The sequence below is a fragment of the Amblyomma maculatum genome, chromosome 2 (genome assembly GCF_055883805.1).
Source record: "Amblyomma maculatum isolate TAMU_Amacu chromosome 2, ASM5588380v1, whole genome shotgun sequence".
NCBI classification, from domain to species: domain Eukaryota; kingdom Metazoa; phylum Arthropoda; class Arachnida; order Ixodida; family Ixodidae; genus Amblyomma; species Amblyomma maculatum.
Genome location: NC_139345.1, coordinates 15,983,827 through 15,996,782, shown reverse-complemented (window position 1 = coordinate 15,996,782; position 12,956 = coordinate 15,983,827).

Below are 12,956 nucleotides of genomic sequence, written 5' to 3'. Positions count from 1 at the left end.
CTCCATGCGCGCGATGTCGAGGTTTTCGCGAGTCGTGCGTTGCGCTGTCTCAAGGCGCTCGCGGAGCCTTGCCGCGTACTGTGTAAGCGGAAGGGGCGCTGGCCCCGCGGCGTCAAGTAAGGCGTTATTTAGCGGAAAAGCGATCTCTTTCCCAAAATTCAAGTAAGCGGGGGCCATACCCACCGACCTGTTCACGGTTGTTCTAGTGGCGTTCGGACAGCCGTGTGTCCCAATCTCCGTGCTGCTCGGTCGTCGCGATCAGCATACGCTTAGCATTCGGATTCACCCTCTCGGTTATGTTGCTCTGAGTTTGGTAGGGACTCGTTTTCCTGTGAAGGATTTTGATGCCGGGAAGCGGCGCGCCCTTCAAATACGACGTGGCGCGCCACTGCCTTTAGAGACCAGTGGAGCAGGGCCCCACAAGCCTCAAATGCCGTAGGGGCGCAGGATTTACAGTACAATTGTTTGCAGTACGCTGATTAGTTCAAAATGAAATGAAGGCGACACTCATGGCACACATGTGTCCGGCATCAGTGCACAAGTAGGAAAACGAAATTATCACTAGTACAGATAGCCTCACCTGCAGTATAACATAACAGGAAAAATATTACTTTGTTCCCTAGGCACTGTCACCGAACTGAGGCTGTAGCTGGAAATCATCCTTAAGTAGGCTGGGGTGGTGTCGCTGTCATGGCCGGAGTACGCATACGTCAGATAACCGCTGGAACGATGGCAAGCTTGATGGAGAGGTAGCTGTCTTGGCTGCACGATCGAGTGGGCGGACCTTTTGCAGGAATTGATCCGAGACCGAGATTGCAGTATAACAGGAAAAAAGATTAGGCCCTTGCTCCCTATACAGTGTCGCCGAATTTAACGGCGGAAGCTTATACCAGCTCTGTCTATATGCGCTTAACAATATCTCAAGAAATCCCACAGTCGCCTCAGAAATAAAATGTGTCCCAGAAAGCTGAACTTGTAGAACTACAACGACGCCTCTGTGTGGGTCTCAGAACCACGATGTTATCGCTTTCGCGACCTCAGTGAATCATATTGTTTGTTCTCAGAAGCATCCGATAGAAGCATTTCATTAGATCACCCAGAGGTCGATGATTGGTTACTGGTGGAAGACAGAGCGAAGAACAAGCTGGGCATTGGGCGACCATCTTGGCCTCCTCCTGCAGCTCGGATCATCACATCAGGTGACAGGATAAGAACCTCGCGAGTCGCTGATCGATGCCGATAGCCGAAACATCTCCTACACACGTCCGAACACAGACATCAGCTAAACCTCGCTGCGCACTCCCTGGACAACGTCGTGAAGGCATCGCCGGGAGCGCTGCGCATTTTCAACTACGCAATAACTGCGGAAGCCGGCTTTTCCTCTTTGAGGCTGAAGCAACGCTTATCTCTTCGGTGAGAGAGAAAATAACTGCCCCATAAGTGATCATTACCCGAGGCGTTCATATTCTTCTTGACAACTTCTAGAGCAACAAGTCTGAAAGACAAAGAAAGACATGCGAGCCTTCTTCTATGTTCGCTCTCCTCCACACCATTCAGTCACGACTCGTTTCAATTTGCCACTGGTGCCAACATGAGATCCAAAATTATGTACATACAACCGCAAATCATCCGCGCCGCCCTGCGATCCTTGTGCGCAGCCGTCCGCGTTTTCAAGCGGAGCGTGCGATGCTTCCTTTTATCTCCACATCCACCTGCCTCAGCGAGACTGCGAAATCTTCCAAAGCCCCCATGCAGAAGTTCCCCGCTAATCGAAGAGAACCTGTCCAACCCGCAGGAGCTCTACAAACATTTAATAACCCCCATAAACAACCTCTTCTGCGCGTACGAATGCGCACCGTATAAAAGCAGTCGAGCGTATTCATCTATTTTTTTTTTGGAAGCAAACACTGTGAAACGGGCTAGGAGGAAAAGCCTTTAAATTACGGCTATTAGAAAATTTTATAATATACGTAATAATTAAACACAAATTCACTACATAAACAAAACGTTTTCGCAATATTAAAATTATAAAAAAAAATAATAGTCGTTTTTGACAGAGGTAGAGGATAAGTTGCTGGGACGAGCGCAATAATGAAAATTGCCTAGTAGGAGGATGGGGTGGTTGCGTTAGGTGTGAGCACGTGAAACACAAGCAGTCTTTCCCTAGTCACGCCCAGCCTTCGACAAACCAGCAACCGTAACTGCGGCCTGTCGGTGGAGGCTTTTGACCGCATACCCTTCCAAGCTGCCCAGAAAAAGTTATCATTCGGTTTAATCTGCAAAAATATAGTGCCTCACTTGCACTCCTAATGTATACCTACCCTAAAAAGCCAGTTGTAAAAGGAGAAAAATTATGTTAGCTAGTTAAGTTCTTCAAATCACTGGGCTTCTTCTTCGCCGTGTAAGGTGGACAGGGGAATTTATCCCTAGAGTGGAACGTAAAGTTTGTTAGAATAAAAAGGTGGAGAATAGCATACATGATTAGCTTGTATGATGGCCTGCCAGTTTTTGAGAGTACAGTTCTCAGGCTCTCCTTCTTGCCTTGAACGTTTTCAGCACTGTATTCGACTCTGTAGTCGGAGTGAACTGCCACCGGACTGTGGCAGATTCTAGCAGAGGCCGGTGAACTCATGTAACTCATTCGTATACCTCATCTTTCAGAACCCTTTCCGGGGTGGCGCAGTGGTAAGGGCTCTTGACTACTGTGCCCAAGGATGCGGAATCGAATCCCGGCCTCGGCGGCCACTTTTCTATGGAGGCGAAAAGCAAGGCGCCCGTGTTCTGTGCGATATCAGCGCACGTTAAAGAACCCCAGGTGGTCGAAATCTCCGGAGCCCTCCACTACGGCATGTCATAGCCTAAGTCGCTTTGCGACGTTGAACCCCATAAACCAAGCCATCATCTCTCAGGACCAGGCATTGGTCCAGGACATATAAAACATGTGCTACGCGGGTCAGATCATCAGGCTTCCTTCATAACAGCCTCGAACAGAGAGAATGGGGTGGGAAAGTAAAGAGTAGTCTCAAGCTTGAAGGTCTCGCCTTCTAAAGAATGGGTTCGACAGTCATAGTATCGCGTGACGAGTGACACATCCAGTCTGTCTTAAAAATACCGGCTTCTTCCGGATAAACGAAAAGAACTCAGCAAAGAAATAGCGCCGGGCACCACTGCTCAGCAAACATGCGGTCGAGACTTACGACAATGCAATGCGAATATTAGAACGGCCAGGATTTCAGCGCGGCAAGAAAAAACACGCTGCGGAAGCTTGACAGAGGTCCTGATTAGCCTGCAGTATGGTTAAATAAATAAAATAAATAGGTGTCCTTAGCAGATTACGTTTACACCTTCCTTCATGCATAAGTTTGTTAACGAGGCGTCACTTTACATATGCCTCGTAATTGCTCACGTTTACTTCTTCTGTACTAAGGGCTTTGAAGTACTTCCAATAAACGTTGTGAAAATTTCGCCTAAAGTTTTCAAGCAGCTTGTGTTTCTGGACAGGAATTGCAGTTTTTGTTTTGTTTTTTTTCGTGTCCTCCTCAGTTTTCCCGATTAGGTTTTGGAAAGGGGCAAATGAAAGGGATGTGCGACCACCGTGGGCTTGACAGTCTAAAATTTGAGTAGGATGTTAAACATCCAAGGGTAGAAAAACAAAGTCACAGGTTGGGTACCAGCTTGCAGCGAGACTGATGAGGTGTCAGCTCGCTTGTGACTGCGAAGAAATGGTCATATTTATTAGAATGTGGCGCTCTGTACTGGTACACAACGTTCTAGAAGTTAAAACATTCACTTCGTATTCCGGTTTGCTAGAAGCTGAGAGAGGTGTTTGGGTGAAGGTTCTGGACACCTACGTCAGGGCTGCGTTTTAAATTATATATGTCGGTGCATTAAGGTCAAATTTTATATAACGGCGCTGGGTTCGTAGGTGGGAGGTGAGGTTTTGGCGGTGTCAGGAGGTTAACTTTCACTGTAGTGTTGTGTAGAGAGCACCCAGAAGAGAATTCCAGCCAGATTTCAGCTATTCTTGTTACTCTTGGCTTCCGTTGGGATGGCGCATCCCACGTTCGGGAATTCCTACGGATGCGTTAGAAACTTAAGCAGCGAGAATTAAAGGAGTTCATCTTCACCGCCCTTAATCAATAGACACCATATTTGCTGTCTTCCTCTCAGTGGTCGCAAAAAAGCGGAGTAATGTTACAGTTATCGTGGATGTTCTAAGAACTCGGCCGGCGTAGCGGTGCTCTCAAAGAGTGTCTCGTACCGAAAAGTACTTTGACATCAGGAAGATGTTGGGTACCGGAGTTTCTCGTCGGTAGTCAGCGTACCAGCGGGAACCATTCGGAAGGTCGTTACCATTGAAAGAGAAGGATGGTTACCATACAATGAGGAAAGTACGCCGAAAATCAGCAAAATGCAGCAGTAGGGTTGCAGAAAAAGTCTAGATCTCTAGTTCCGCAGCCCCACCCGTCCATACCCCGCGTTTCGCGCCGTAGTATTTGCAGAAAACTACAAAGAGTGCTCTGCAACTATTCCAGTAACTGGCCCAATTTGAACGCATACACGAATTACCCGCCTTTCCGCAGCCGAAGGGTCAAAACAAGAAACGAAATGCTGCCATGACAGCTTACATAAGTGAAGCTAGTAATTCACATCTAACTGCTTGCTTTGGTGAAGCACAATGGAGTCCCAGGTGGCAAACGATGAATGTTCTAATCGATTTTCTTCTCATTTGACAACTGCCTTTTTAAACAGAGTTTATATTTTTATAGTAGAACTAAAGTCTCAGTAACAAAACTTGGTTAAAATTAAGGTTGCTCTTGGAAAAAAGCGAAATCCAAACTTTACAGTCTAATATGTTTCAAATTAATTGCAAAAAGCAGCAGCAGCAGCAGCAGCAGCAGCAGCAGCAGCAGCAGCAGCAGCAGCAGCAGCAGCAGCAGCAGCAGCAGCAGCAGCAGCAGCAGCAGCAGCAGCAGCAGCAGCAGCAGCAGCAGCAGCAGCAGCAGCAGCAGCAGCAGCAGCAGCAGCAGCAGCAGCAGCAGCAGCAGCAGCAGCAGCAGCAGCAGCAGCAGCAGCAGCAGCAGCAGCAGCAGCAGCAGCAGCAGCAGCAGCAGCAGCAGCAGCAGCAGCAGCAGCAGCAGCAGCAGCAGCAGCAGCAGCAGCAGCAGCAGCAGCAGCAGCAGCAGCAGCAGCAGCAGCAGCAGCAGCAGCAGCAGCAGCAGCAGCAGCAGCAGCAGCAGCAGCAGCAGCAGCAGCAGCAGCAGCAGCAGCAGCAGCAGCAGCAGCAGCAGCAGCAGCAGCAGCAGCAGCAGCAGCAGCAGCAGCAGCAGCAGCAGCAGCAGCAGCAGCAGCAGCAGCAGCAGCAGCAGCAGCAGCAGCAGCAGCAGCAGCAGCAGCAGCAGCAGCAGCAGCAGCAGCAGCAGCAGCAGCAGCAGCAGCAGCAGCAGCAGCAGCAGCAGCAGCAGCAGCAGCAGCAGCAGCAGCAGCAGCAGCAGCAGCAGCAGCAGCAGCAGCAGCAGCAGCAGCAGCAGCAGCAGCAGCAGCAGCAGCAGCAGCAGCAGCAGCAGCAGCAGCAGCAGCAGCAGCAGCAGCAGCAGCAGCAGCAGCAGCAGCAGCAGCAGCAGCAGCAGCAGCAGCAGCAGCAGCAGCAGCAGCAGCAGCAGCAGCAGCAGCAGCAGCAGCAGCAGCAGCAGCAGCAGCAGCAGCAGCAGCAGCAGCAGCAGCAGCAGCAGCAGCAGCAGCAGCAGCAGCAGCAGCAGCAGCAGCAGCAGCAGCAGCAGCAGCAGCAGCAGCAGCAGCAGCAGCAGCAGCAGCAGCAGCAGCAGCAGCAGCAGCAGCAGCAGCAGCAGCAGCAGCAGCAGCAGCAGCAGCAGCAGCAGCAGCAGCAGCAGCAGCAGCAGCAGCAGCAGCAGCAGCAGCAGCAGCAGCAGCAGCAGCAGCAGCAGCAGCAGCAGCAGCAGCAGCAGCAGCAGCAGCAGCAGCAGCAGCAGCAGCAGCAGCAGCAGCAGCAGCAGCAGCAGCAGCAGCAGCAGCAGCAGCAGCAGCAGCAGCAGCAGCAGCAGCAGCAGCAGCAGCAGCAGCAGCAGCAGCAGCAGCAGCAGCAGCAGCAGCAGCAGCAGCAGCAGCAGCAGCAGCAGCAGCAGCAGCAGCAGCAGCAGCAGCAGCAGCAGCAGCAGCAGCAGCAGCAGCAGCAGCAGCAGCAGCAGCAGCAGCAGCAGCAGCAGCAGCAGCAGCAGCAGCAGCAGCAGCAGCAGCAGCAGCAGCAGCAGCAGCAGCAGCAGCAGCAGCAGCAGCAGCAGCAGCAGCAGCAGCAGCAGCAGCAGCAGCAGCAGCAGCAGCAGCAGCAGCAGCAGCAGCAGCAGCAGCAGCAGCAGCAGCAGCAGCAGCAGCAGCAGCAGCAGCAGCAGCAGCAGCAGCAGCAGCAGCAGCAGCAGCAGCAGCAGCAGCAGCAGCAGCAGCAGCAGCAGCAGCAGCAGCAGCAGCAGCAGCAGCAGCAGCAGCAGCAGCAGCAGCAGCAGCAGCAGCAGCAGCAGCAGCAGCAGCAGCAGCAGCAGCAGCAGCAGCAGCAGCAGCAGCAGCAGCAGCAGCAGCAGCAGCAGCAGCAGCAGCAGCAGCAGCAGCAGCAGCAGCAGCAGCAGCAGCAGCAGCAGCAGCAGCAGCAGCAGCAGCAGCAGCAGCAGCAGCAGCAGCAGCAGCAGCAGCAGCAGCAGCAGCAGCAGCAGCAGCAGCAGCAGCAGCAGCAGCAGCAGCAGCAGCAGCAGCAGCAGCAGCAGCAGCAGCAGCAGCAGCAGCAGCAGCAGCAGCAGCAGCAGCAGCAGCAGCAGCAGCAGCAGCAGCAGCAGCAGCAGCAGCAGCAGCAGCAGCAGCAGCAGCAGCAGCAGCAGCAGCAGCAGCAGCAGCAGCAGCAGCAGCAGCAGCAGCAGCAGCAGCAGCAGCAGCAGCAGCAGCAGCAGCAGCAGCAGCAGCAGCAGCAGCAGCAGCAGCAGCAGCAGCAGCAGCAGCAGCAGCAGCAGCAGCAGCAGCAGCAGCAGCAGCAGCAGCAGCAGCAGCAGCAGCAGCAGCAGCAGCAGCAGCAGCAGCAGCAGCAGCAGCAGCAGCAGCAGCAGCAGCAGCAGCAGCAGCAGCAGCAGCAGCAGCAGCAGCAGCAGCAGCAGCAGCAGCAGCAGCAGCAGCAGCAGCAGCAGCAGCAGCAGCAGCAGCAGCAGCAGCAGCAGCAGCAGCAGCAGCAGCAGCAGCAGCAGCAGCAGCAGCAGCAGCAGCAGCAGCAGCAGCAGCAGCAGCAGCAGCAGCAGCAGCAGCAGCAGCAGCAGCAGCAGCAGCAGCAGCAGCAGCAGCAGCAGCAGCAGCAGCAGCAGCAGCAGCAGCAGCAGCAGCAGCAGCAGCAGCAGCAGCAGCAGCAGCAGCAGCAGCAGCAGCAGCAGCAGCAGCAGCAGCAGCAGCAGCAGCAGCAGCAGCAGCAGCAGCAGCAGCAGCAGCAGCAGCAGCAGCAGCAGCAGCAGCAGCAGCAGCAGCAGCAGCAGCAGCAGCAGCAGCAGCAGCAGCAGCAGCAGCAGCAGCAGCAGCAGCAGCAGCAGCAGCAGCAGCAGCAGCAGCAGCAGCAGCAGCAGCAGCAGCAGCAGCAGCAGCAGCAGCAGCAGCAGCAGCAGCAGCAGCAGCAGCAGCAGCAGCAGCAGCAGCAGCAGCAGCAGCAGCAGCAGCAGCAGCAGCAGCAGCAGCAGCAGCAGCAGCAGCAGCAGCAGCAGCAGCAGCAGCAGCAGCAGCAGCAGCAGCAGCAGCAGCAGCAGCAGCAGCAGCAGCAGCAGCAGCAGCAGCAGCAGCAGCAGCAGCAGCAGCAGCAGCAGCAGCAGCAGCAGCAGCAGCAGCAGCAGCAGCAGCAGCAGCAGCAGCAGCAGCAGCAGCAGCAGCAGCAGCAGCAGCAGCAGCAGCAGCAGCAGCAGCAGCAGCAGCAGCAGCAGCAGCAGCAGCAGCAGCAGCAGCAGCAGCAGCAGCAGCAGCAGCAGCAGCAGCAGCAGCAGCAGCAGCAGCAGCAGCAGCAGCAGCAGCAGCAGCAGCAGCAGCAGCAGCAGCAGCAGCAGCAGCAGCAGCAGCAGCAGCAGCAGCAGCAGCAGCAGCAGCAGCAGCAGCAGCAGCAGCAGCAGCAGCAGCAGCAGCAGCAGCAGCAGCAGCAGCAGCAGCAGCAGCAGCAGCAGCAGCAGCAGCAGCAGCAGCAGCAGCAGCAGCAGCAGCAGCAGCAGCAGCAGCAGCAGCAGCAGCACTTGCACCATCGAAGCCAACCGTACGTCGGGTACATCTGCCGAAAGCCCGTGGAGATCGCCGCCTAGCTCTGCCCCAGTCATTTTTGCTCAGACCCGACCAGCACCACAACACACGACGACCAGGAAGAGCCCAAAGTCGACCCTGCCGACCCTACCGACCCCCGACGAAGCGACCTCACGACCACTCGACCGAAGACAGCACCCCCGCCCAAGCCGTTCGGCGTGTCCATAAGCCTTGGCCTTCGGGAAAGGTGAAGATTGGACTTGATGCTCAGGTGCAAGCATTCTTCCCATCTTCGAATTCACTGTGGTGTCCAGCGTTTCATGTCCCAATCCTGTGTCTGTGTTCATCGTCTCGTCATGCATTGGAATTCTAGCAATCGATCGGGACGATCGTTCAGTGGCCCCGGGTAATGCTACGAAGATGACGAAGCGGGCAGTGGCGCGGGCGGAGCGCTCGCGCCAGGCCCGCTGGCCATTTAAGCATATTTCATCGTCTTGTCATCACGTCGTTTTCTTTCTGTTGTGTCGCAGTGTTCCATCGCTTGTCTTGTCACCACGTAACAATATTTTTCACATTACCAGCTTCCAGAAAAGTGATTTTATGTGGATGCGACACAACACTCAAGAACAGACACTAGCACGAAAGACACACCAGCACTACAGAAATGCAATCTGAACATAATTATCAAATTGTATGTGAGAAGCAATAACCATATAACAGCAATATGTAATAAGATACCGAAGAGATAAAGACCCATAACACACAGAAACACAAGCATGAGCGCACTAAAGTAATGCTGTTGTATTCAATGGCAATGGCTTTGAGGGTTTTTTTGGAGATATCGGCACTGAAGTCAATTCTCACACTTGTTTTAAACGGGTAGGTATGTGATATTCAGTATGTTGTCGCCCATAATTTGTTCTTATTTTGGTGGTCGGAGGTATTTTTTTGTGGAATGTGTAAAGAGTATTCACATTCGAGGTATGTACGTTGTAGTAAAGATTTTCTTTCCTAATATGCTGCAGCCATTTGAGATAAACTTGATTGGATTTTATTATTTGATGCTTAAAGATCAGTGACTTTGTTCACAGTGGTTCTGGTGGCCTGTGATAGCGCCCAAATATTCTAAGCACTTTTTTCTGCAAATCATCAGTTTATTGTAGTTTTGACTAGATGATGTGCCCCGGACTAAAACACACATTGTCGCGGACAACAGGGCTGAGCTGTAGGGGCAGGCACAGTTCCGAACACAGCGCGAGAGCCGACTTCAGTGTCCTCTTCTTCCAGGCGCCACCTAAGAACATCAGGAACGCCAGGTGGTAATATATTATGGTGAGGCTACCCAAAAGTAATAGAAAATGATATGCCTCTCCCAGTGCCACTACGTATAACGGGCTTAGACTAAGACAGAATGTAAGATGGAGTCCAAAAACAGACTGCGCCCGCGCCACTAATGTATCGCGGGTAGAAAAAGTCTCGCAATTCGAGACATAAATGAACAAGTCCATTCGGACAAAAGTTTTTGATTGAAAGTTCATAAATAAAAGGGGGGGGGGGGGAGCTACATTAGCGACCCACAGCCGAGGAAGCGGGCCCGGGGAGACCCCACGTATCTCCCCTGGGAAGTAGCGGAAGGGATAGGTTGTAGGATAAAGGGAAGTAGGTATGAGGATAGGGTTATGGGAGGTTGGAGGGGAATGTGGGCAGCGTAGGATTTGTAACAAAGCTTCGAATAGAACAGAGAAATGTAAAGGGCACTTCGCAACCACGGAGGAACTAGAGGACATATCCTAAAAAGGCAGCCAACTGTTTTGCTGAGGTCAGCAACAAGGCAATTTACATGAGTATTCCAGGGCAAATTCTCTTCGAACCACACACTCAAAACTTTTTGTCTATTGGTTTGAGCTATTATTTTGCCATCGTACAAAATTTCTGTGGCAATATTTCTAGGCTTATTTATTGGCGTGAACTGTACGTATTTTGTTTTGTCAACATTCAACTGCAGCTTGTTTATGTTTAACCAGACAGACAGGTGGGACAAATAACTATTGACAGCATGTTCAATTTCCAGGAGTAAATAGCTGTAGAAAAAGAGGTTGGTGTTGTCTGCATACATAATCATGTTTGGGGTATCATGAATACAACACAAATCATTTATGTATGTTATGAACAACAGAGGTCCAAGAATGGATCATTGAGGCACTCCTTTTTTCTATTGGAAGAAGCGGATATGCATACTCATCCATGCTAACATATTAGTAACGCTCAGATAGATAGCTTTTTATTAAAGCTGAAGGCATGCTGCGGATTCCGGACCTGTTTACCTTGTCTAGGAGTGCATCGTGACATACAGAATCAAAAGCTTTCGTCAAGTCAAGAAATAATTCAAGCGTGTAGAGCCTTTGTTCGAATTTCTTTATTATCTCATTTTTTATGTTAAGCAAGGCTGATTCTGTGGATTTATTTTTTTGGAAGCCGTACTGTTTATTGCTGATTACAATATATTTATCAAAGAACTTCTGTATTCTGACACTCATGGCTCTTTCAAAGAACTTAGAGAGGACAGGCAAAACTGAAAAAGACTGGTAATTAGTTAATGCATAGTGGTCGCCATCCTTGAAAACAGGATGTACGCGTGCTATTTTTAATCAGTCTGGAAACACTCCGGTTTCAAACGTAGAATTTATAAGAGTCAGATGAATGGATAATATATGACCGACATATTTGAGTGGCCAAAAAGATACGCCGCCATATCGTGTGGCTGCATTATTTTTTAACATATCAATAAATCCTGCGAGTTCAGAAAGTGTAACGTGAGAGAATTAACAAGGTTAATGCTTCCAGTAGAGGGATAGGTATTGGGTCTTCGCTTTTTACGACAGTCTCTGGAGAAGACGCAAAGTAGTTATTTATGGCAGTTGCACCGCCAGACAAAACACCATCAGATGTTTTAATGCGCAAATGAATGCATGGCCTTTTTTGATGGATTAGGTTTCTAACCTCATCCCATATCTTTTTCGGATCGCTCCTAATTTTTGTAAATAGCTGCTTGTAATACTGACTTTTTGCTTGTTTAACCAGGGTATTTACCATGTTTCTATACTTTTTGAAGTCAGCGAACTATGTCGCGTCTCGACTTTTACCAAAGTCATGATACATCTTGTTCTTTGTGTTTATCATTTTAAAGATAGGCTCACTAAGCCATGGCTTTCTGGTTTTTTTTTTTTTTTTTTTTTTTTTTACTGTGTTCACTGGAAAGGCTTGATCTTAACACCACTATGACAAGGGTAACTACCATGCCATTAATCATGAACTGAGCATTTTTTGCCCACTCTTCGAAGCCGGTTATAACCAGAGATCTGTTAACGAGAATTGGCTAATATTTAAAGATAAACTCCACAAACTAACACAAAAATTTATCCCTAGAATAACTTTTCGTGAAAATCGCTCTAAACCCTGGGCCCGCTTGCACGAAACGATCTTAAGACTGTCTTAGCCAAGTCCAGACTTAACTGAGTCTAAAGGATAGGCTACTAGCATGGCCGCTTAAGACTGGAGTAGAGACTGGGCTTCAGCCCTGACTTTAATAAGTCGCTTGCACGATTACGACTCTAGTGCCGTCTTGGTTAAGACACAAGGACGCCAGTTAACTCAGTAGAGAAATTAGAGAAATACAGGGATGCGCTAACCCTGTCCCCGCTGTAAGATGTAAACATTCCGTCATTCTTGCGCTGCGTAAAATCCGTGCATTGCTTTTTGCGGCTTAAGATTGTGTTACGAGGAAAAGTGCCCCAAGTGGTTGCTGAAGGCGTTCAGGGAAGCCACTCTGGTGAACACGAGCCGAACCGAAGCGTTCAGAACCCGAGCAGTCTTAAAGAAGTCTGGTCTTGCTAAAGACACTGTTTAAGTCTGGACTTAGCTCGGACTTTATCGTGCAAGCCGGCCCTGGTTTTCTAAGACCCTAAAAAGACTCGAGAATAAAAAAAAAGCGGCTTTTTCGCGCTGCCAAATTGAAATGCAGTTCCGAAGCGTGGGAGAAATATTTTTCAGCCGAAAAAGAATACTTGACTTCTGTCACCAATGCTAAACAAGCACTTTTTAACAGCGACCTACCGCGCATGCTATGCGATAACCCCAAAAACGTTTGGCGCGTTATCAATCCCGGACCATCACACTCAATAACCCTCACTCATGCATCCGATATTCGAGCCTCCGACACAGAATGCGCTAACACCTTCAATACGGCGTTCTCGTCAGTTTTCACTCAGGAGCGCCACCCGCCTCCAAGGATACTTCCTACTAATGAGAACTCACCGATGGACGCAATAACGTTTTCTTCATCTGGCATCTCGTCTTTAATTGAGAAAATGAAACTTTCCTCGTCAACCGGCATCGACGAGATAAACTACTAAAAAACACGAAGTGCATTAGTACAGTGTATCTAGAATTATTGCTTTCGCAATCACTCTCTACAGGTCTCATTCCGGAAAACTGGAAACTTGGGAAGGTCGTTCCACTCTACAAATCAGGTGACAAAAATTCCCCCCTAAACTACCGTCCAATTTCTCTAACTAGCGTCCCCTGCAAGATCATGGAGCCTGTCATATACTCTCAGATAATGGACTTCTTAGACTCTAACAATTTCTTCCATCCATCCCAACACGGTTTCCGCAAGGGGTATTCATGCGAAACACAAC